The sequence below is a fragment of the Cervus canadensis genome, chromosome 24, assembly GCF_019320065.1.
Source record: "Cervus canadensis isolate Bull #8, Minnesota chromosome 24, ASM1932006v1, whole genome shotgun sequence".
In the NCBI taxonomy this organism is placed as follows: Eukaryota; Metazoa; Chordata; class Mammalia; order Artiodactyla; family Cervidae; genus Cervus; species Cervus canadensis.
In genome coordinates this window covers 3,295,956-3,319,286 of record NC_057409.1, presented here as the reverse complement: position 1 = coordinate 3,319,286, position 23,331 = coordinate 3,295,956, and the positions used below count along the sequence as shown (strand labels likewise).

The window sequence follows — 23,331 nt, the reverse complement described above, 5'->3', positions numbered from 1 at the left end:
TGGGGAGTTTACCTTTCAGTGTCCTATCTTTTTGCCTTTTCATGATGTTCTTGGGGTTCTCAAGGCAAGAATACTGAAGTGGTTTGCTATTCCCTTCTCCAGTGGACCATGTTTTGTCAGAACTCTTCACCATGACCTGTCCATCTTTGGTGGCCCTTCACAGCACGGCTCATAGTTTCATTGAGTTAGACAAGGCTGTGGTTCATGTGATCAGATTGGTTAGTTTTCTGTGATTGTGGTTTTCAGTATGTCTGCCCTCTGATGGAGAAGGATAAGAGGCTCATGGAAGCTTCCTGATGGGAAAGACTGACAGAGGGGGAAACTGGGTCTTGTTCTGATGGGTGGGGCCATGCTCAGTAAATCTTTAATCCAATTTTCTATTGATGGGTGGGGCTGTGTTCCCTCCCTGTTGTTTGATTTGAAGCCAAACTATGGAGGAGGTGATGGAGATAATGGTGACCTCCTTCAGAAGGTCCCATGCACTCAGTACCCCCGACCCAGCAGCAGGCCACCGTCAACCCACGCCTCTGCCCCAAGTCTGGGTCAGTCTCCTGTGGGGTTGCCGTTCCTTTCTCCTGGGTCCTAGTGCACACAAGTTTCTGCTGTGCCCTCCAAGAGTCTGCTTCCCAGTCCTGTGTAAGTTCTGGCAGCTCTATGGCAGGATTAATGGCGACCTCCTCCAAGAGGGCCTTTGCCATACCCAGGTCTGCTGCAGCCAGAGCCCCTGCCCCTGCAGCAGGCCACTGCTGACCCACACCTCCTCAGGAGATGCCCAAACACGGTTCTGGCTCAGTCTCTGTGGGGTCTCTGGTTCCTGGTGTACACAAGTTTGTTTGATCCCTCTGAGCATCTCTGGCGGGTAAGGGGTTTGGTTTTAAATGCTATCTCGCCCCTCCTACCGTCTTGCTGGGGCTTCTCCTCTGCCCTGGGACGTGGGGTGTCTTTTTTGGTGGGATCCAACATTCTCCAGTGGACGGTTGTTCAGCAGTGAGTTGTGGTTTTAGAGTTCTCGCAGGAGAAACGAGCGCACGTCCTTCTCGTCCACCATCTTATGCCACAAAAAGTGGTGTCTTCAAGCCACCAAGTTTGTGGTAATCTTCAAGCAGGCATAGGAAACTGAAAGCAAACACAGAGACTGATAAACAGAGGTGGATAACAGAGAGCTCCTGGGGAGGAGAAGGAGATGGGAGGTCCCTGTGCTTGACTGGCAGCTGGGGTTAGGGCAGGCCTTGGACGGTTGAACAGAAGGCCAATTCCCAGTGGTTCAGAGCCTGCTGAGTGCCACCCAGAATAGCAGGCATGAGGGGAGGTGGCTGGCACCTGGGCAGCTTCCTGGATGGGCAGTCCAGAGACTGGGCCTTGCAGAGAACTGGGGAAACAGCATCACCATGGCTGGTGGTCGACTGACCAATCCTCTTGCCACCGTTCAAAGTCCACCCGGACGCTGACCCACCCCTGCTCTGCTTCCTCTTCCTCTGACACCGTTGGCTTCGATCTGGTCTTGGACATGGGCTCAAACTCTGGATCCTCTGCCTTAAGGGCTGAGGAAGGACTTCCTGACTCCCAGGACTGCTAAGCAGATTCCCCAACCATTCCGCAAGGTTGGCGGTGGTGAATTTCACTGGGTTCTGCACCCTAGGTGTTACACCTCCTCCCCACCACACAGACCAGCTCATTCATCTCCATGGCTCGGCCAAAGAACTAAGGAGAGCCTACCCAGTCCCAAGACAGAAACAACCAGGGCTGGGCAGCAGGCAAACTCCCAGCCAGGCTCGAGAGGACCCCTACCTGCCCCCTGACTCAAGGACGAGGAGGCAGGGGTGGGCGGATGGATCCCATCTGGTGGCGAGGGAGAGGCAACGCCCACAGTAGAAGCCCAGGGGCATCTGCTCAGTTGCCCTGGGAATCGGGAAGTTGCCCTGCCCTCTCTCAGACCCTAAGGAGAAGACTTCAAACCTGAGCCCTTGTTTAAGACCAGAATGAGACTGATGCCGACCATGGAAGGAACGGCAAAGCGGGGCACGGGTTTGCTGTTCAATGTGGAGAAGCCACGCACAGCTTCTCACAATGGGAAATCCTCCCAGCGTTGCAGCTGAGCCCTGAGACGCTGGACAGCCTCATCTCAGCGGCTCAGCCGTGGTTCAGCGGTGGCTGGTCTGTGGGCAAATTGTACCCACCCCCCAGCCCTAGGAACAGGGAAGGAAAGGTGTACCTGTCGCTGCTCCATCCGTGGTTATTTCTTCTTCACACTTCTGATTTTGTACATTTGTTCTGTCCCGCTTTGTCTTCCCCTCTGGCTTCCCTGGTGGCTCAGTGGTAAAGTATCCGCCTGCAATGCAGGAGACCTCGGTTCAGTCCCTGGGTCAGGAAGATCCCCTGGAGAAGGGAATGGAAACCCACTCCAGTTCTTGCTTGGAGAATCCCATGGACAAAGGAGCCTGGTGGGCTACAGTCCATAGAGTCGCAAAGAGTCAGACACGACTAAGGGACTAAGCCCGCACACCCTTTGTCTTTATTAAATGCACAGATTTTATTATTAGATATTTTCCCCTCTTAAATCAGCTCTTTGACTTATCAGTTGTACTATTTTTCTTTTTTACTTATTACAGTCTGCTATCTCTATTGTGTCCTTCCTACATTTCTTTCTATTTTGTCTTTTTCTAACTTCTTGCCCAGAATGCTTATTCATTTCATTCTTCCTCACTTATAAATGCATTTAAGGCTATCAATTTTCTCTGTACAGTTTAATCTGTAACTTGTAGTTGTGAAATGTTGTTTTCATTATTATTTCCAGTATTCTGCAATATTAAGAATATCTTCATATATATGAGAGCTATTTAGAAGAATTCCCTTTTCCAGTGAATGGAAGCTTTTCTTTCTTCTTTTGTTAGTTATTACTGCTTCCTATTGTGTTGTAGACCAAGTCTAGACTATTTCTACTTTTTTAAAAAAATGATTGATTTTTTTAATTTTGTTTGTTCATTTATTTATAGCTGGGCTGGGTCTCCATTGCTTTGCAAGGGCTTTCTCTAGTTGGCAAGCAGGGACTACTTGCTGCGGTGCACGGGCTTCTCACTGTAGTGACGTCTCTTGTTGTGGAGCACGGGCTCTAGGCCCACGGGCTTCAGAACTTACAGCGCAGGTGGGCTCAGGAGTTGGGGCACACAGGCTTAGTTGCTCCACAGCATTTGGAATCTTCTCGGACCAGACATCAAACCCATGTCCCCTGCACTGGCAGGTGGATTCTTATCCACTGCACCACCAGGGAAGTCCCTAATTGATGCTTTCTTTGGCACCTAACATATGATCAGTTTTTGTTTGCGTCCCACACATCCTGGACCAGGAAGAATAACCTCTGTTTATTGGGCATAAAATTAGATATATGAGATTCTTGATACAGTCATTCAGGGAACATTTCTTAAGCATTTGCTATGTTCCAGCACTGTTCACGTGCTCAGCTCACACCAGATAAAACAGATGTCTGGCCAAGCTTCCTGCTCTGGGATGAGGGGATGGGTAGGAGGGAGGAGACAGTGAATGAATAAATATAATTAAAAGTAAATTATATAGAAGGAAGAGAAGATGGAAAAGATGCTGATGATAAATAAAAGCTATGCAACTTGAAAATTTTAAGCACTAATATGCAGATGACACCACCCTTATGGCAGAAAGTGAAGAGGAACTAAAGAGCCTCTTGATGAAAGTGAAAGAGGAGAGTGAAAAAGCTGGCTTAAAATTCAACATTCAAAAAACTAAGATCATGGCATCCGGTCCCATCACTCCATGGCAAATAGATGTGAAAACAATGGAAACAGTGACAGACTTTATTTTCTTGGGCTCCAAAATCACTGCAGATGGTGACTACAACCATGAAATTAAAAGATGCTTCTCCTTGGAAGAAAAGCTATGACCAACCTAGATAGCATGTTAAAAAGCAGAGACATTACTTTACCAACAAAGGTCCATATAGTCAAAACTATGGTTTTTCCAGTAGTCATTTGATTTTGAAGCCCAAGTAAACAAAATCTGTCACTGTTTCCACTGTTTCCCCATCTATTTGCAGGAAGTGATGGAACTGAATGCCATGATCTTCATTTTTAAATGTTGAGTTTTAAGCCAGCTTTTTCACTCTTCTCTTTCACCTTCATCAAGAGGCTGTTTAGTTCTTTTCTTTCTCCCAAAAGGATGGTGTCACCTGCATATCTGAGGTTACTGATATTTCTCCTGGCAATCTTGATTCCAGCTTGTGCTTACGGTGTATCTGAATTGCCTTAAATCCAGGTGCATTTAAATGAAGGGGGAAATGTGCATTTTAGAATAAATTAAGAATTAGGTAGTTTTCAGATTTTACTTTCTTCTTGGTAATTTGATCATGGGAGAGGATTTATATTCAAATGAGGAGCATCTCATGGTTGGAATTTGTTATTGGAGTATCTTTCTGATGTCATTTGAGCTCACTTCAGAACCTCCCATATTCTATGCTAGAGAATGAGGCTGAACATGAAATGGGAAGCAGAATGTGAAATGGATTTTCGGCTTTGGTTTTGGAGTAACGTATCAGAATTAGGTTCAGCTGTGGAATAATGGTGTCTTAAACAAGATGGAAGTTTATTTCTCTCTCACAGAAAAGAAGCTCAGAAGCAGGCAGAGTCCTCAGTGTAAACGTGAGGCCACAGTCACGGAGCATGAGCATCCTATGTCTCGCTGCTCTGGTATTCTAACTGTAGTATCTCATGGTTAAATATGGTTGCTTGAGTGCCAGCCATTGTGTCTAAGTTCCATGTACAGAACCTTAGACCAAGCCTGGGGGAACTCATCAAGTCAAGGGGGAGGCCTGTAATGGATATGGAAGAGTGGCCAGTGAGATGAGGAAAAACCAGGACACTGCGGTTCAAAAGAGAGGAAAGAGTTTCAAGAAAGAGGATAAGAATCTGATTCTGTTTAGGGCTACCGTGTCCTCTTGTTGCCTGATTTGCTTTCTGTTCTCAAAAAACATTCTGTTGAAAGATTCACTCTACAGAAACATGTAACATTTCTCATGACTTCATCACTTTTAATTTTAAAAAGTCTCTTTCATTTATTTATTTTTTATGGTACCAATAGCCTTTATTGTTTGCAACAGAAAGTGGAAGAGGGGATACGGCAGATGTGGTTCTTGGGGCAACTCCACAAACTTGGTCGCTGTCCTAGAAAAGCTCTTCCCTTTCATTTAAATCATAGTGTATTCTTTCTCTTCACAGCTATTGAAAATATCAGGCACAAGGGAATTTAAAATGCTGGGAAAACACAAACACAGCAGACCTTATTCCCTCAAAACTGCTCCGTCCTGGAAATTTTCTGTTTGCCCTTCCAGCCCTGTCCCCTGTCTTGCCTGCATCCTGGGAGGCTGACCTCTACGGCTGCATCAATAGATCCCCTTGCTTCCTGTTGGATTTGGCCCCGGGGAGGACCAGCAGGAGAATCGGAGGAGGGAGAGAGTGAGGTCAAGGTGTTTACTCTCCTGGGGCCCTCTCTGTGGGCTGGACGTGTCCCTCCACTGAAGCCCACACCCCCGGCTCCTCCCCTCACCCTCCTGTTGGCCCAGTAACTCTGACTTTGACTTTTCAGATGCAGCCTTGGTAACAACTACCCCACCATAACAACTTTCTTGGTATTTCCCTACACCTGCCCACATCTCTGCCAGAAGTCCCTTTATTAAAGTCTCCTTGAGTCACAATTTGATGGGGCCACCTCTTTTCCACTAGGACTTTGATATACATTCCAATCAGCCAGCCTCACTCCCATGGACTTCACAACACGGCTCTTCCTAAGGTCACCAGCGATGACCATGTTGCTGGTCCAATGGTGAATCCCCAAGGCTCGTTTTAGGGGGCCTGTCACAGCATTTCACACGCTACCCCTTAGCCTCCTCGGCCTGCTTTCTTTACTTGGCTTCTACCACTCTCCTGGTTTCCCTCCCAGCAACTCCTTGTCATCTTCCTCCTAGCCTCTTCTGCAGCTGCCCCAGGGTGTCTTTGATCTCTTCCCACCTCCATACTCACTCCGGTGATGCCATCAACTCCCACAGTTTTTCAGTATCATCTGTTGCCTAACGACTCTCAAGTTCATACCTGCATTTCTATAAATGGAGATGCCTTTATTCAGCTGCCTACTCAGCACGTGGATGTCTAGTAGGCATTTCAAAGTCAACACAGCCAAGAGTGAACTTCTGACCTGCCCCCAGAGAGCTGCTTCACTCCGTCTTCCTATCTCAGTTCAGTTCAGTTCAGTCGCTCAGTCATGTCTTACTCTTTGCGACCCCATGAACTGCAGCATGCCAGGCCTCCCTGTCCATCACCAACTCCTGAAGTTCACCAAAACTCATGTCCATTGAGTTGGTGATGCCACCCAACCATCTCATCCTCTGACGTCCCCTTCTCCTTCTGCCCTCAATCATTCCCAGCTTCACGGTCTTTTCTAATGAGTCAGTTCTTCGCATCAGGTGGCCAACGGATTGGAGTTTCAGCTTCAACATCAGTCCTGCCCATGAACACCCAGGACTGATCTCCTTTCTATCTCAGTCAACAGCAATTTCCACTTCTACGGGTTCAGGCTAAAAGCCCTGGAGTCATCCTTGGCTCCTCATATCCTTCATCTGATTGTTTCTCCTTTCAAATTATGTTCAGAAACTGCCCACTGCTCACTGCCTCCGTGGTTCCTGCTTGTCCGAACCACCGCCATCCCTCACCTGTGTGGCGCCCTCACCTGCATGACTGCGTCTGTCTTTGCTTCCTACAATCTCTTCTCAGCACTTTGGTTGGAGCGACCACTTCATGTGCGAGTCACATCATCTCTCTTTGCCTCGGAATAAAAGACAAAGTCTCACTGTGGGCGACGGGGTCCCACACGGTCCCCGTGCTATGCACTCTTGCTCGGTCTGCTCCGGACACCCTGCTCTCCTGGCTGGTCTTCCAACGTGCCAGGCACCCCCCGGCCCTGGGGCACTGGCCCTGGCTGTTCCCTCTGTCTGCTGGGCTCTGGCCCCAGATGTCCGTGTGGTTGATGCCCTCACGTCCTTCAACTTGTCTCAAATGTCGCTTTCTCAGTGAGCCCCCCTCCAAACCTATTTACAATTACAGTGCCTCCCCCCATCCCATTCCTCTTAACCCGCAGTATGCTTTTTCTATTTTCATAGCGTTTGTCGCGTCCTAACATACTATATAATTTATTTTTTAAAAATCTTCTAGATATTTTTTCAGTCAGCTCAGTCGGTCAGTTGTGTCCGACTCTTTGCGACCCCATGGACTGAACAACAATAACAAGATACATCTTAAAATCAGTATCATTTTACAATCGTCTGACACGTAGGATCCTTGACCTAGTTGTGTAAAACTTCCCATTGACCACTCAGATAAGAAGAACCAGCATCAAAGCATATTAGATTAAACAGAAGACTCTTTTACCTTGCAAGCTAAAAGCTAAGGGGATTATGGCTATTATTTTTCACTGGCTCAGTCTCAGCTAGAGGATTCCAGATCTCATTTTTCCTTTTATGTTTCTAGGCCATCTCCCAAGATCTCAGTCTTTCTCTCAAAGCAGTGGTTCTGCAACCGCAGTGAGCATCACAATTACCTGCAGAGCTTGTAAAAACAAGTTCCAGAGCCCGGACCCTAGGGTTTCTGGTTTAGAAGGCCTGCAGTGGGGTCTGGGAATTTGCCTTTCTAACAACTTCCCGGATGTTGCCGATGCTGCTGGTATCTCGTTTTTGCTTTTTGCTCTTTTCCGGTTTATCTGTCTGCTTATTTAGAGGCTGTGCTGGGCCTTTGCTGCTGCGCCTGGGCTTTCTCTGTAGTTGCGGCAAGTCGGGGCTACTCTTCATTGCGGTACGTGGGCCTCTCGCTGCCCCGGCTTCTTGTTGGGTGGAGCGTGGGCTCTAGAGCGCCGGCTCGGGAGCTGAGGTGCATGGGCTTTGCTCCGAGACACGTGCCATCTTCCCAGACCAGGCATTGGCAGGCGGGTTCTTAACCACTGGACCACCAGCGATGTCCAAGAGACCACATTTTTTTTTACGTTACTTATTTTAATTGAAGGATAATTGCTTTACAATGCTGTGTTTGCTTCTGCCATGCATCAACATGAATCAGCCACGGATATCCACACGTCCCCTCCCTCCGTCCCGCGCCTCTGGGTGGCCACAGAGCACCAGTCTGAGCCCCCTGAGTCATCAGGCAAATCCCCACGGCCCCCTCTTTCACGTAGGATGGTGTACACGTTCCCGTGCGACTCTCTCCATTCGCCCCACCCTCCCCCACTGTGTCCACAAGAGAGACCACAGTTTGAGAATCCCTATTCTCAGGAAATCTCTCCCCCAGACTCACCTGCCTGACTTCCTTGTTTCTGTTTCCCTTCATCCACTGCTCTTGTTCACACTGAAAACAAAAAACAAGCCAACAAAAACCCTGAGGCATACTCCGCAAATCATTCTGGCTCCTGTTTTAATTTCTCAAGCAACTGGACCCCTAGAGACAGAGGGTCACAAAAATGCAGGCCACCTTAATTGCCTTAGCCCTCAAGTTGAAAATAATTTAATTGCATCGTTTCCATGCCTTACTACAGGCAGATGGCATGTTATGTTTAGTAAAATTGTCCATTCCTTTTTATTTTTTCTCCATTATAAAATCTACCACCTTTTCATGGTGGATCTAGAATCGGACCATGGCCTGACTTCTGACACTGATAAACCCAGAGCTAACTTGAGACTTTATGCAGGATTGACCACACTAGACAAGACCTCCAAATTCAGGGCTGATCCCTTCACAGCAGGGTTTTCAACCCCAACACTACTGACATTTGGGACTGGATGCTTCTCGGTTGCGGGGGCTGTCCTGGGTAGTGTAGGATGCTTAGCAGTGTCCCTGACCCGCACCCCCTGGATTCCAGTAGCATCCCCCAGTTGCCAACCAAATACCCCTGCAGACCCCAAATACACCTCCAGGTGTCCCCTGGAGGACGCTGAGAACAGTCCTCTACAGTTTGGTGCCTTGGCTCTGAGGCCATTCAAAACAACATAAAGGGAACGGGATTTTGATGACCCATCTACACTGACCACTTCAGCCTTTAGAGCTAAAAGACAAAGCCTTCGTGCTGTAGAGAGGCACTGCTCACAACGTACCGTGTGTGAAAACCTCCCAGGGAATCTGCTTAAAATGCAGATTCTGGTTTCTGGTCTCACATTTAGGGCCACTATGGAAAATAGTATGGAGGCTCCTCAAAAAAGTAAAAATGGAACTACCATATGATCTAGCAATCCCCAAACTGAGTATAAATCTGCAGAAAACAAGAATAATTAAAAAAGATACCTACACCCCAGAGTTCGTAGCAACACTGTTTATAATAGCCAAGATACGGAAACAGTCTAGGTGTATAACAACAGAGGAATGACAAAGATGTGAGACATATACACAGACAATGGAGCTAGACACACACAATGGTATACCGCTAACCATGAAAAAGAATGAAAAGCTTGCCGTTTGCAGCAACGCGGATGGACTTGGAGGGTGTTAGGTTTATGAAACACGTCAGACAAAAACAAATACTGTATGATTTCCCTTACATGTGGAATCTAGAAAATAAAACAAACCAGTGACTGTAACAAAAAAGAAACAGACACAGATATAGAACAAACTCAAGGTAACTAGTCAGCGGAGGAAAGAGGGAAAGACAGGAGTGGGGGATTAAGAGCTACAAACCACTATGCATAAAATAAATAAGCTACAAGCACATATTGTACAGCACAGAGAATATAGCTAATTTTTTTTAACTTTAAATGGAATATGATCTATAAAAAATATTGAATCACTATGTGTACATCTGAAACTCACATAGTTTATAAATCAACTATATTTCAATTTCAAAACTAATTTTTTTAAATGCAGATCCTGATTCTGGAGTGGAACCTACCTGCGTACTTGAAGTCCAGCCCAACTCAGTGAATCGGAATCTGCCTTTTAAGAAAATCCCCAGAGGATTCATATGCATGTTATGTTTGAGAAGGACTACCTGTAAAAACACATTCAAATTCAGCTGAAGCTTAAGTGCTGGTCTGCAGGGCTGGCTGAAGAAACACAGGAAATGCAGCAAGTCCTACCCCTAGGGTCTGTAGGACGTGCCTATGGAAGACTCATTCCCCCACCGTGAATCATCATGAATCCTTGTTTCAGTTGTGAATACAGCCTGAAGATCCCACAGCTCTCCAGCACCTGCTAAAGACCTCTGCTATCCCACGTGCCTGTGCTAAGGCTGGCTCCAAGTTCAAGGTCAAGGTAAGTTATGTGGTTCACGCTTTTGCTAAGTCCCTCCTCATATACTTGCCCACGTCTGCTAAGAGTGTCACCTGAAGCTCCGCCTGAAACGCAACAGGAGCTTGCCTCAAATGCCGTCTGTATTTTGCTTCCTAGTTCTATTCTTTATTTATTTATGTTCCTAATGAAGATCAGATATGGGTTTCAGAGGAAGGTCATTAAACAGTATTTTTCCCTTCCCTTGTGGGTGGTGTTTGTAGTGAACTTTAAATTCTATCTCTTATTAACCCAGATCCAGACGAACATCTTATTTCACCTGACTCATTCTTTTTTTAACATTTTGAAACATTTTAACACAAATATTGTAGAATTTTACCTCTAAATTTACGGTTCCTATGCCACATATTACTTTCTACTGGGTCAAAGATATTTCTGCACCTAATTATCTCCTCTTTGGGATGACAGACCTGCAGGATAGACTACAGACCTGATTTGTTCTTCATCTGGCTATAACCTTGCACGTAAGAGATGTGCAATAAACATTTCTCTAATGAATGATCATGACTGTTGTGCCCCCTTAGTCTGTTTTTTATGAGTTAAGTAATTATTCAGCTCCTTCTGGTCGTGACATAGAGCCTGCTTCTATGGGGTACCCTACCCTGATCAGACCCTCTCCCACATACAGAACTCTGAAACTATGTCTGGCAGATCTTATGTCATGTGGTCTAATTCACTGACAGATTTTTCCTTGTCGAGTTCTGGCCTTTTGTTACTATTTGAGTACTCTTATCTTATTTGCTTTCATCTGTTCTTAGATCACCTTTGTTCTGTTATCTCAGCAGTTAAGGAGTTTATGGACAAATTATTTCAGATCTCAATCTGACGATGTTTTGTGTCTAACATCAAAGTGTAACAAGGTGACCGTGGGTAGGAAAAGACTTGAAGATATTTTAACCCTTAGTGAGGAAAAACGAGAAACGGATGCGCCTGAGCTTGGCTGTTGGTGTTTCACACATGGAGTCATTTAACACGAAGCAGCATACACTTGGGAGGTGTGATGATAGGGATGGTAAAGATGGATGATGACGATGATAAAGATAAGGAGGAAGGGGGCGGGTCATTAATATGATCTTTCTTACGGCGCTCAAGTCCATATTGCTTTAACTTTCCAAATCAGACCCATGTGGCTCACCTGACCCAGGCTGGTGGGCAATTTAAGTCACGTTTTGGAGGAATCTCTTCCCCCTCCCTTGGATTTGTCCCGTAGTCCTCAGGATTTATTCAGGCCAGGGCATCTGGGAAAGAATCTTGGTACACCATGGCTGTGCTTCCTAGCGGCCACTTGGCCCATATGAAGAGCTGAGGCTTTTCTCTCTCCAAGCCATGGTTGAGCCCACAGACCTTTCTTGAGGTTTCTAACCTCTGCACCTGGTGTTCACCCTCACCTCCATGTTCCACCCAGATACTCATCCTAGTGTCTCCCGAGTACAGGTAGGACCAGATATCTGCTACCCATGGAAACTTTCTGGGTTAGTCTAGATGCTTCTCAGTTTCAAACGACAGAACCTGAAGTCAAAGTAGCGTAAGTCTTAAAGAGAATTGGTTGACTCACATAATTTGAAGGTTCAGAGTGGAAATCAAAGACTGTTGGATGCAAGAATCTCAGCACAACTCTCTCTGTCTCTCTCTGTCTCTCTCAATCGCTCTCTCTCTGTCTCTGTCTCTCCCCACTTCCTCCACCAGCCACCATCAAGCATACTGGCTTAATTCTACACATACCTTCTCCCATGTAGTCAAGGAACATGGTCACTGCCTGGTCTTTATAGCTCAAGGTCCCAGAGAAAGGGGAAACCCATAAATCAAATCTAAGGAAAGATTCTGATTGGTCCAGTTTGGGTGCCTATTCCTGGAAATATCCCTGTGTTTGGACATCTTGGGTCATAAGTCCACTCTAGTGGTATAAAATGCAGAACACCATGACAAACAATTGTACAGGGTCATTTGGAATGGAGGGGAGACGGCTTTTCAAAGCAAAAAGTGTTTATTGCAAAGTGGAGAGATGTTAACACAAACCCTCCCCCACTACACCCTGCTCAATTCAGTCGCTCAGTCGTGTCCGACTCTTTGTGACCCCATGAACCGCAGCACGCCAGGCCTCCCTGTCCATCGCCAACTCCCGGAGTCTACTCAGACTCATGTCTGTTGAGTTAGTGATGCCTTCCAACCATGTCGTCCCCTTCTCATCCTGCCGTCAATCTTTCCCAGCATCAGAGTCTTTTCCTATGAGTCGGTTCTTCGCATCAGGTGGCCAAAGTATTATAAATACACACACCCAGTCATGTAAACACACACACACAAGACGCCTGGTAAGGTAGCAAGACCTCATGAATGGTCTCTATAGGACACTAAGGACGGCATGGCTCCGCTCCATCAGCTGTAAGCCAGTGCACTCTTCCGCGGAAGATACAGCGTCTCAGGAGAGGGTCTGATTGGCTGGCTTGTGTCACGCGCTTGCCTTTGGGGGTGGAGCCTCATTGTGATTGACAGTTCCACCAGGCGCGTGTTGAATGAGAGAAAGAAAAAGGAGAGGAGAGGGGGACTCTGAGCAGAGAAAAGCAAAGATGTCCACAGGACTTCCGAGCCTCTGGGCCTCTGTACCCACAGCTCCTACCGTATTTCCCTCCTCGGGGCTCTCCCAGCAGAGCCCTGCTCACTCTTTGAGGCCCCAGCTCAGCGGCCAGCCCCTCTCTGCAGCTCTCCTTAAAGGCCAGGCTGGCAGAATGAATTGTTCCGTCTTCTGTGACTCTCTCTGCTCCATCCACAGTCTGTTACAGCCGCTCACACATTTGCTTATCTGTCCCCTGGGATCAGCAGGACTCTTTTCATCATGGCAATCAACAGTGTTAGAACCTAAACGTTTGCTAAACTGAATGTGTTGGATTCCTTCTCTCTCTTCGTGAGGACTTGGGAACCATTCATTTGCACCTATGTTGAGTATCTCCAGGCAACACGGGGAGTGTTCTGCTGCCCTGGCAGCTTCTCTCTGACTTCTGGCAGCATCTTCATCCGGGTTTTAAGACCTGCTGAGCACAGCGGAGCCGCTCTGCTTTGTCTCTGAGATGTGCTCTTTGTTCCTGCGTCTTACCTTTCCAGTTCTTCTTCCTAAGGTTGTCATTTCTCTTTGTCTAAGGGCGTCGAATTGCTCTGTCTTCTGGCTAACAGGGAGGCACCTGGCCGATCCTTAGGATGCTGACTTCCTGGATATAACTTGTGCATCTTCCCAACAAATTAGAACAGCAAAATTTATATCTTTACATTAAGACTCTAGGGCTTAGGGCAGAAATCTCCAGAATTACCCAAATCCAGTTGAGGTTCTTCTGGATTTTTCTCTGGGAGTAGTTTCAGCTCCACAATTTTATTGAATCAGTTTGGATTTAGTATTTTCCCCCAACCACACGATAATGCACCCTTCTCTCTACCCACTTCCAATTAAATAGGATTTCTGAATTTACTCTATGTGGTTCTAGAAATACCCATGGAAACATAGTACTGAAAGCAGCCGGCTGTGTGTTTCTGCAGCATCCATTTAACTTCTTGGCAGCGGTCGTTTAGTCGCTAAGTCATGTCGGACTCTTGAGACCCCATGGACTGTAGCCGCCAGGCTCCTCTGTCCATAGGATTCTCCAGGCAAGAATGCTGGAGTGGGCTGCCATTTCATCCTTCAGGGGATCTTCCCAACCCAGGAATTGAACCTGCATCTCCTGTGTCCCCTGCACTGCAGGCAGATTCTTTACTTGCTTAGCCATCTGGGAAGCTCAATCAATTGTTACAAAATAGCTACAAATGATCAGGTCACCCCATATAGAAACTGCTTGCAGTGCAGGAGACCTGGGTTCAATCCCTGGGTTGGGAAGATCCTCTGGAGAAGGGAATGGCAACCCAATCTGAAGTTCTTGCCTGGAGAATCCCATGAACCAAAGAGCCTGGTGGGTTACGGTCCATGGGGACATAAAGGGTCAGACACAACGGAGCGACTCACATTTTCACACTTTCCCTGTCTTCCCCCCGTCCTGGGGCATAGGCTCCTTGGTAATGTGACTGCTGGTCCTCCCACTCAGAGGTGGAATCTGTGTCTCCACTCCTTGCATCTAGACTGGCTCTGGGACTTGCATCGACCGGTAGAATGTGGCAGAAGGGCTGCCATGGGTGGGTTTCAGGACAGGATCCTCAAGAGGGAGACCAGCTTCTGCCTTTGCCCCCTGGGAACACCAAGACTCCCGCGGAAGGAAGCCGGTCAAGCCAAGTGAAGGATGAGTTGCCGCATCTCTCATCCCGATGCAGAAAGAGAGTCGAGGTGTCCCAGCTGATGGCCGGTACCAACTACCAGATCTGGGGTGAGGCCATCTTAGACCTCCCCACCCAGAGGACCCTCCAGCTGATAACAGCCCCATGAGCAGGTCCAGGAGAAACCAGCAGAGGAACCACAGAATCAATCCCCAGAAATATGAGAAAGAGGAAATCGCTGTTGCTTTACACCACGGTGTTTTGGGATGGCTAGTCACCAGCAATAGACAACTGGAAACTGATATCTTTCACATCCGGGATTTTCCTTGCTAAGAGTCCCACCAGGTCCAGGACCATGGCAGGGCACAGGTGTGGTTTAGAACTGCAAGAAAATGGAACAAACTAGGGATTCCCTGGAGGTCCAATGGTTAGGACTCAGTGCTTTCACACCGTGGGCCTGGGTTCAACCACTGGCCAGGGAACTAAGATCCTGTGAGCACTGAGGTGTGGCCAGAAAGAAACCAAAAATAGATAAAAAATTAGAATACATGGAATCTCAGGAAGAGCGGTGGGTTGGTGGCAGAACCCAAAGTCTCGTTTCTCACCTCCCTACCTGGGATTCTTCCCTCCAGCCTGTGATTCAGCTTCTTAAGGTCCGAAGGAGTAGCATTCCTGAGCGCCAGGGCAGTGGTGACATCCAGTGACGGATTCCAGGAGTGAGGAAGTTTGCAGAGTTCCAGGCCCTCCAGATCACAAACCAAGAAGCCCCCAGTGTTGGATTTTGGGTACCTGGGTACCTCCCAGGGGGGCCGAGCAGCAGACTCTGGAAGATCAAAGCACAAAGGGTCAGAGGAGGCGGCTGAGGTCAGCTTCAGTGCATCCACTCCCACCGACTCACGAGACCCTGAGCCTGGGGGCAACTGAGTGAGCAAGGGACGTCAGCCCTGTCCCTGAACTCACCATGGGGAGGCAGCATGGAGCAACAGTGTCAGAGCTGCCTGTGAATGGGGTAGCCTTGGCTGATGACTACCTTGCCAGGATACTGAGTGTAAGTTCCCTGTCTGTGAAACAGAAAGACTGAGACCCACGCCACAGGGCTGTGGCGAAGGTCAGAGGTAAAGCCCCTGGAACGACATAGGAGGTGCTGACCTGAGATGGCTTCACCATCGGCCCTGGCTACCCGGACAGGCAGGCCAAGGAGGCCCTGCCCAGGGCCCCACGCTCTAGAGGACTCCACGTGTCACACACACACACATAATCACATGCACATAAACTCATGTACACAAACAGACACACAGAGAGACACGTAGACACACACGGACACGTGCATACATGCGTGCATGCCCACTGGCAGAGGAACACACAGACACACACACTAAATGTGTGGAAGGCCCAGGAGTGTCTCTGCACCCTGGCAAGCACCCAGCCCTGGGGCAGGACATTCCCAGCCCTCAGCATCCTCCTCACATCCAGCGTCATTCAGGCCCCAGCGAGCATCCTCTGCCTGTGGGCAGTGCGGTAGCCAGGTCATCAGTGGACGCTTCTTCCCAGGGAGGCCACGACCTCATCAGACTCTCCTCTCAGAGGGGATGGAAGCACTAGTTCTTCATTTTTTTTTTTTTGTCAATTTTTGGCTGCACTGGGTCTTCGTTGCTGCCCATGGGCTTTCTCTAGTTGTAGCGACCAGGGGCTGCTCTTCATTGCAGAGCATGGGCTCTAGGCATGCAGGCTTAGTTGCCCCGCAGCATGTGGGATCCTCCCGGACAAGGGATCGAATCCACACCCCCTGTGTTGGAAGCACAGAATCTTAACCACTGGACCACCAGGGAAGTTCTTGCCTAACAAAGTACCACCTCCCATGAGTTCCAAATACCCTTTGCCTGTGTCTGTTCATTTTCAAACCACAGGTCTGGAGGTGCTCGTGAACTAGTAAACTATCCTCCAAGGACCATTTGATGAGATCAAACAATACACATTACTTGTACATTTATAAAAATGGAGGTGATTGTTGGGTAACATCACTGACTCAATGGACATGAGTCTGAGCAAACTCCAAGAGACAGTGAAGTGGACAGGGAAGCCTGGCTTACTGCAGTCCATGGGGTCGCAAAGAGTCGGACACAGCTGAACAACAGGACGTATCACTGTGTCATGAGAGCCACTTCTTATATCAGCAGCTGAATGACATTGAACATTAGAATTGGGAATGGTATTATTCTTATTAAAATATTTGGCACGTGTGACTAAATTTTCACCAAAAACTTTCACAAAGTCAACTTATTCAAATAATTTCATTTAAAATTTTGTAGATCATGTGCTATCATTGATATTTTGCATTTTAAATTTCATAGAGAATTTAGAGTACTTTGGAGGAAAAGCCTTTTTAAAAAGTTGTTGTTGTTCAGTTGCTAAGTCATGTCTGACTCTTTGTGACCCCAAGGACTGCAGCATGCCAGGCTCCTCTGTCCTTCACCATCTCCCAGAGTTTACTCAAATTCATATCCATTGAGTCGGTGATGCTGTCCCACCATCTCATCCTCTGCTGCTCGCTTCTCCTTCTGCCCTCAATCTTTCCCAGAATCAGGGTCTTTTCCAATGAGTCGTCTCTTCCCATCAGGTGGCCAAAGTATTGGACTTCAGCTTCATTATCAGTCCTTCCAATGAACACCCAGGACTGATCTCCTTCAGGATGGACTGGTTGGATCTCCTTGCAGTCCAAGGGACTCTCAAGAGTCTTCTCCAACACCACAGTTCAAAAGCATCAGTTCTTCGGTGCTCAGCCTTCTTTATGGTCCAACTCTCACATCCATACATGACCACTGGAAAAACCATAGCTTCGACTATACAGATCTTTGGCAGCAATGTCTCTGCATTTTAATATGCTGTCTGAGTTTGTCATAGCTTTTCTTCCAAGGAGCAAGTGTCTTTTTTAGTTCCATGGCTGTAGTCACCATCTGCAGTGATTTTGGAGCCCAAGAAAATAAAATCTGTCACTATTTCCATTGTTTCCCCATCTATTTGCCATGAAGTGCTGGGACCAGACCCACTCCAGGTCTCTTGCCTGGAGAATCCCATGGACAGAGGATCCTGGTGGGCTGCGGTCCATGGGGTCGCTAAGAGTTGGACACGACTGAGTGACTTCACTTTCACTTTTCACTTTCAGGCATTGGAGAAGGAAATGGCAACCCACTCCAGTGTTCTTGCCTGGAGAATCCCAGGGACGGGGGAGCCTGATGGGCTGCTGTCTATGGGGTCGCACAGAGTCGGACACGACTGAAGAGACTTAGCAGCAGCAGCAGCAGATGGGACCAGATGCCAAGATCTTAGTTTTCTGAATGTTGAGTTTTAAGCCAGGCTTTCACTCTCCTCTTTCACCTTCATTAAGAGGCTCTTTAGTTCCTCTTCACTTTCTGCCATAAGGGTGATATCACCTGCATATCTGATATTTTTTTTGTCTTTAGATTTACTTTTTTAGGAAATGTAGTTAGATTTCATACACTTTGAATATAATTACATCTTTAAAAATTTTTTTAGATCATTACTGTCAGAGGAACACAAATTAGAGAACATTTTGAGTATAGCATAGTTGATTTTGCTGAAATGAAAGCAAGAGAAACATATTTTATGGAATAAATATGTAATAATTTGTGAAGTGTGTCTGTCTTTATAAGTCATTCAAACATCACCAGCCCATCAACAGAGCACATGAGAATAACCAAACTCAATTGATTTGAACATATTTCTGATTTTCAGTTTTATAAAAACTGTGGCCTTCCATATTTTCTTCAATTTATTGCTGGGAAAGTATATCTAGATGGAAAGGTAGAACGTGCTTTATTTCCCAGTCTGTTGGCTTGATGGATAACTTTTAAATATTTAGGCACACAGTATGAGGACTCATCAGCCCCGAAAAATGTTAAAGTTTTAGGAGTAAGACTGACCACTACCAACCAGGACAGGGTTTTGGGGCCTCAAGGAAAGAAGGGGAGTCCAGGCAGGAAGGGGCTTTGCCAGGGAGGCCCCCAAATCTGTGTTCACGAGTATTCCTGCTGCTAACAGCAACAATATTCGTGCTGTACCTGCAGGCTCCTCTTCCAAGCACTTGGCAGGCTTGTGTTTGTTTTTCTTGGCTGTGCTGGGTCTCAGTCACTGCGCAGGCTTTCTCCGGTTGCAGCAAGCGGGGCTACTCTCCACGCGGGGTGAGGGCTTCTCGTTTCGATGGCTTTGCGCATGCGGCTTCAGCATTTGCAGCACGTGGGCTCAGGAGTTGGGACTCCCGGGCTTAGTGGGATCTTCCCGGACCACAGATCGAACCTGTGATCCTTGCATTGCTGGGCGGATTCTTAACCACTGGGCCACCAGGGAAGCCCCTGCGGGTACTATTTCATTAACTCTCCTAACAATGCTATGAGACGGATGCTACTGATGTCCCTACTGTGCGGATGAGGAAACAGAATGTGGGAAGTGAGGTCATTTGCCCGAGAATACCCAGTTAGTAACACCAGGCGGCCTGACCACGAAGCCCGCAGCATCATCTGACCCGGACGCTATGGTACCTGCAGCAAAGGGGCCCCTCCCAGTGGGCAGGCTTGCATGTCCCCACCCGCCCCCCACCACCAAGCACAGGCACTTACAGACATGCCCCCCGACCGGTGCCAGCATCACCCAGGAGCTTATGCAGCGCCCCGGCCCGTACCTGTGGGGGCGTCCCTGCTCCCCCTCTCCCTTGGACCAGCGGGGGCACTGAAGCTGTCTGGGGCGGAGACTCTCGGCTTCCTCTCCCTCCCGTGACCCTGCACCTGTCCAGCAACGGGTGGTGCCCGGCGCATTCATCACCCTCCCTCCTCCGCTCTGCCACCCACCTGCGCTGTCCCAGGTGTCCTGCCCCCACCCCATCCCCTGAAGCGGGGCCCGCCCTGGAGTCCACGGTACCCCGCTCTCCTGCCTGCTTCTCTTCCTTGCTGCTGTCTCTCCCATTCATTCACCTCTCAGCAGCCAGAGTCATCTTGTCCAAACATAGGAGCAAGTCATTTGTTTCAAACCCTTCAAACCTGGCACTCCACCGTTCCCTGGACAGAGCTCAGCAAGGCTCAGCAGAGCCGCTTTACAAGGATCCTGGCGACCTTATAGACAACAGGCCCAGGCCAAGGATTCTTGTTCTTTACCCGCCATCATAAATGGGAGGACCCAACTCTGTGATGGCAGTTGTACAAAGCCTGTTCCCACTGGAGGGCGGCTCCTCGTTGGGATGAAAATATCACCGAGTCTTTCAGAAAGAAAGTGAAGTTGCTCAGTCGTGTCCCACTCTTTGCGACCTCATGGATTGTAGCCCAGCAGGCTCCTCCGTCCATGGGGTTTTCCAGGCTGAGGTCTTGCAGAGAGGGGCCTTATTCTCATGGGGGACCGCAGGCCCTCTCCTGAATCAGGCAAGCTCTAGGCCACTTTTCCAGCAGACTCAAGTCAAAGGCTGGCTGTGAGGTGAACGGGAGGTCATGGTCCCGGGATCAGCTCCCCAGTGAATCATGCCCTTCAAGACCCACGCACCACCAGCCCAACTCCCCAGGCTTCTTTCAGCCCCTCCCAGGCACCAAGCCCTTCAGACCACAGGACTTTTGCACAGACTATCCTTCCATTTAAACTCTCCCCACTTCCTTATTAACATCTTGAGATTCCTGCTAAATCATTTCTTCCACAGGGAAGCCCTGCCCAGATCAGACATCCCCACTAAATGCTCTCATAAACCCAAGGAACATTTGATCAGACTACTTATTCCTATTTGAAAGTTTCCATTCAGTACACAACGACTAATGTCGGTCTCCCTGCTGGACCGCCAGCTCCATGGGGGCAGAGACTGGGTCTGGCTTTGCTCTCCCGTGGAGCCCCAGCACCTAGAAGATCCTCAGTCTAGTTTATTGACCGAAGAGCAATGAATTCTTTCAGATGAAGGGGATCGCACTTCGCTGGGAGAGGCTGTAGGATGATTCAGGCTCCGGGGTAAGCCTGGAAGTCATGAGATTGAACAGATGACGAGCTCTCCGCAAAGTGCTTGCAACTCTGTAGGAACTTAATAAACGGTGGTTGTTTTGCCTTTTTTTATCGTGATGAGGGTGACGATGATGATGTTGAGAAGGAGGAGGATGGTGACTTCTCACTACAGGGACAGCTTTACGCCAAGAGGAAGACACCATTGCCAAGAGACGGGGCTCTGTTTCCTGTTTCTCCATCATGTAAGTTAGAATCTGGCAAGTGGGGGCAATAACCGCACTGAAATGCAGACAGACCCGACCCAGCTGCGCGCTGGCCTCCAGCAGGGAGGAGGGCTTTGAGCTCCTGGGCCAGCAGCTGCCTCCTCTGTGAGCAGGTTAAGGAGGGACCCAGTGTTTGTGAATTCCTCCCATGGGCATGGCACCCTGCAAAGAGCTTTCCACATTTCATTTCCTTTTCATCTGGTCCCAAACTCTGAAAAGTAGGCCTAATTATCCCCCATTAGAGATGATGCAGCAGAAGACGGGATGGTTAGATAGTATCACTGACTCAGTGGACATGAAAACTCTGAGCAAACCCCGGAAGATAGTGAAAAACAGAGGAGCCTGGCGTGCTGCAGTCCGTGGGGTCATGAAAGAGTTGGACACGACTTGGTGACTGAACAACACAGATGAGGAAACTGAGCTTAGCTGGTGATGGAACTGGCCAAGGTCACACAGTCTGTAAGTGGTGGAGCTTAGGTGGACACTCAAGCCCCTGTCTTGGTGAGGCAGAGATCCAGAGCTTTCAACCACATTGTGCTACAGGTGAGAAAACCATAAAACCAACCACATTTCCTGAATCCCTAGAATTCTCCTCCCAAACGTCCCTACTTCAAACCTCGGCTGGGGACACCTCCTCCTGGAAGCCTGCCTGGACTTCCCTGCCTGACTCTGGCCCCACAGTCCTCAGGTTTCTGCCACAGGTGCACCCTGGCAGAGCTCACAGGGGCCCCATCCTGGCCAGGCCAGGACTCAAAATGGCTCAATAAAGGGACTGTCTCAGAAACCCGGCCCTTCCTTCCTGGGAAACACCCTTGACGCTGCTGGAGGAAGGGCTGTGGGTCAACCCTTCCCCAGGAATCAAAGCTAATTTTCAGTTATTTAGGAGGTAGCTCCCCTGTGAGTCACTGTTTGGGATATAATGACCCAGGCCAGGAGCCCGGGGCTGCCAGGAGTGCCCTCGTTAAAATCAGAAGGCAAAAGTGAGAAGGGGACGCCCCCTCCCCCCGGAGACGGTGACTCGGCACGGCTGGGTGACCCTGGCCAAGGGGACCCGCCCCTCTGGCTCCTTTCCCCCCAAGTCTTCTCCCAGTGGGTGAGCACAGCCCGGCGTGGAAAGGGTTCCAGGAGTCCTGAGCAGGAAACGGGAGGGGCCGGAAGCAGGGCCAAGCAGAATGTATGTCAGAGTTTACCCAGCTTTACTGTCCAGGGTCAGAAAACCTTTAATCCCAAATCACTGCCTGAGATCCCTGCCACCAGCCTGCCCCACCCCGCCCCAAGGTGACACCTCCCCAGGGACTCTATCCCTGACGGGATAGGGAATACTGAGTTGGGCCAGGAAATTTGAGTTGGAAGTCCTCCCCATCTGCAGGCTAGGCCCAGCCTCCTCCCCTGGAAAGGATGCTGAAGCCAGACCCCCAGTCAGCTCCCGAAGGGGAGGCCCTACAGCCAGTGGCTCAGCTCGAGGCTACAGGATGATTTTTACTGTGGACCCTTGGCCACTCTCCCTGTCATGGACCCTCTCCTCATTTAAAAAAAAAAAAAATTGGAAAGCAAATGCTGTGACTACAACGGTATGAAGCTAAATATAACCCAAGCTAGATTATAGTCACTCTGACTTTAAAGGATGGAGAAGATTTTGAGGGCCTCTTTCCCTGGTGGTTCAGATGGTAAAGAATCTGCCTGCAATGCAGGAGAGCCGGCTTCAGTCCCTGGGTGGGGAAGAGCCCCTGGAGAAGGAAATGGCAATGCGTTCTATTATTCTTGCCTGGAGAATCCCGTAGACAGAGGGGGCTAGCGGGCTGCAGTCCATGGGGCCACGAAGGAGTTGGACAGGACTGAGCAATTAACACTTTCACTTTTTTCAAAGATATCACGGGTGCCCGGCAGCCTGCCTACTGTTGGTATTGCCTCCTGTAAGCCCTTTGAACTGTCTGGGCCCCCGTTCTGGCTCACCAGCTCCTTAGGCGTGTGTCTCAGTTTGCTCCTCTGTAAAATGGGAATGATCACCGTGACTGAGTTATGAGGCTGTTTGAAGGTTCCTGGAGATCCCGCTGGAGAAGAGCTTGGCATGGTCCTGCCGCAGAGTAAAGACACGGGTGCGGGGACTGCTGAGCTGGCTGTGAGCGTTCCTTCTTTCCCATGAAGGAGATGGCTTCTTTCCCCATAATAGGGACAGGAAAACCGAGATTCCACACAAGGAAATGTAACAAATGGTGGAATCAGGACTCCAGGGGCACAGACCAAGCAGCTCCCAGGCCCTGGACGTTGACGGAAATAGCTGAGCTGGTTATCCCAGCAGACCAGGAACACGGAAGGCAGGGGGAAGTCGCAGGCCAGGTCCCAGCATCTTGCATCCAGTTCCGCCTGAGTGGACTCCAGCCAGCAAACGAGGCCATGGTGAGTTGGGGGTCGGTGGGACCCCGACATTTCTGATCACAGCAGAGCCGGGTCCCCTCCTCTGTCCTGCTGACCTCCAGCCACGCCCTGAAGCCCAGCCTCCATGGGCTGTCCTGACTCCA

General features: G+C 48.8%; 1 long non-coding RNA gene across 3 annotated transcripts; it reads right to left on the bottom strand.

Annotated features, from left to right (window-relative positions):
- Positions 1–671: 671 nt before the first annotated feature.
- Positions 672–23,331, bottom strand: LOC122426661. Of its 3 annotated transcripts, none has more exons than XR_006265206.1 (5): positions 22,766–23,188; positions 15,178–15,387; positions 8,358–8,408; positions 2,213–2,329; positions 672–1,116 (listed from the first exon to the last, which is right to left on the bottom strand). It is a non-coding gene; the product is annotated as an uncharacterized LOC122426661 (long non-coding RNA). The 3 variants fall into 3 exon arrangements; XR_006265208.1 differs by lacking the exon at positions 22,766–23,188 and adding an exon at positions 18,644–19,502; XR_006265207.1 differs by lacking the exon at positions 8,358–8,408 and having other exon boundaries at positions 22,766–23,331.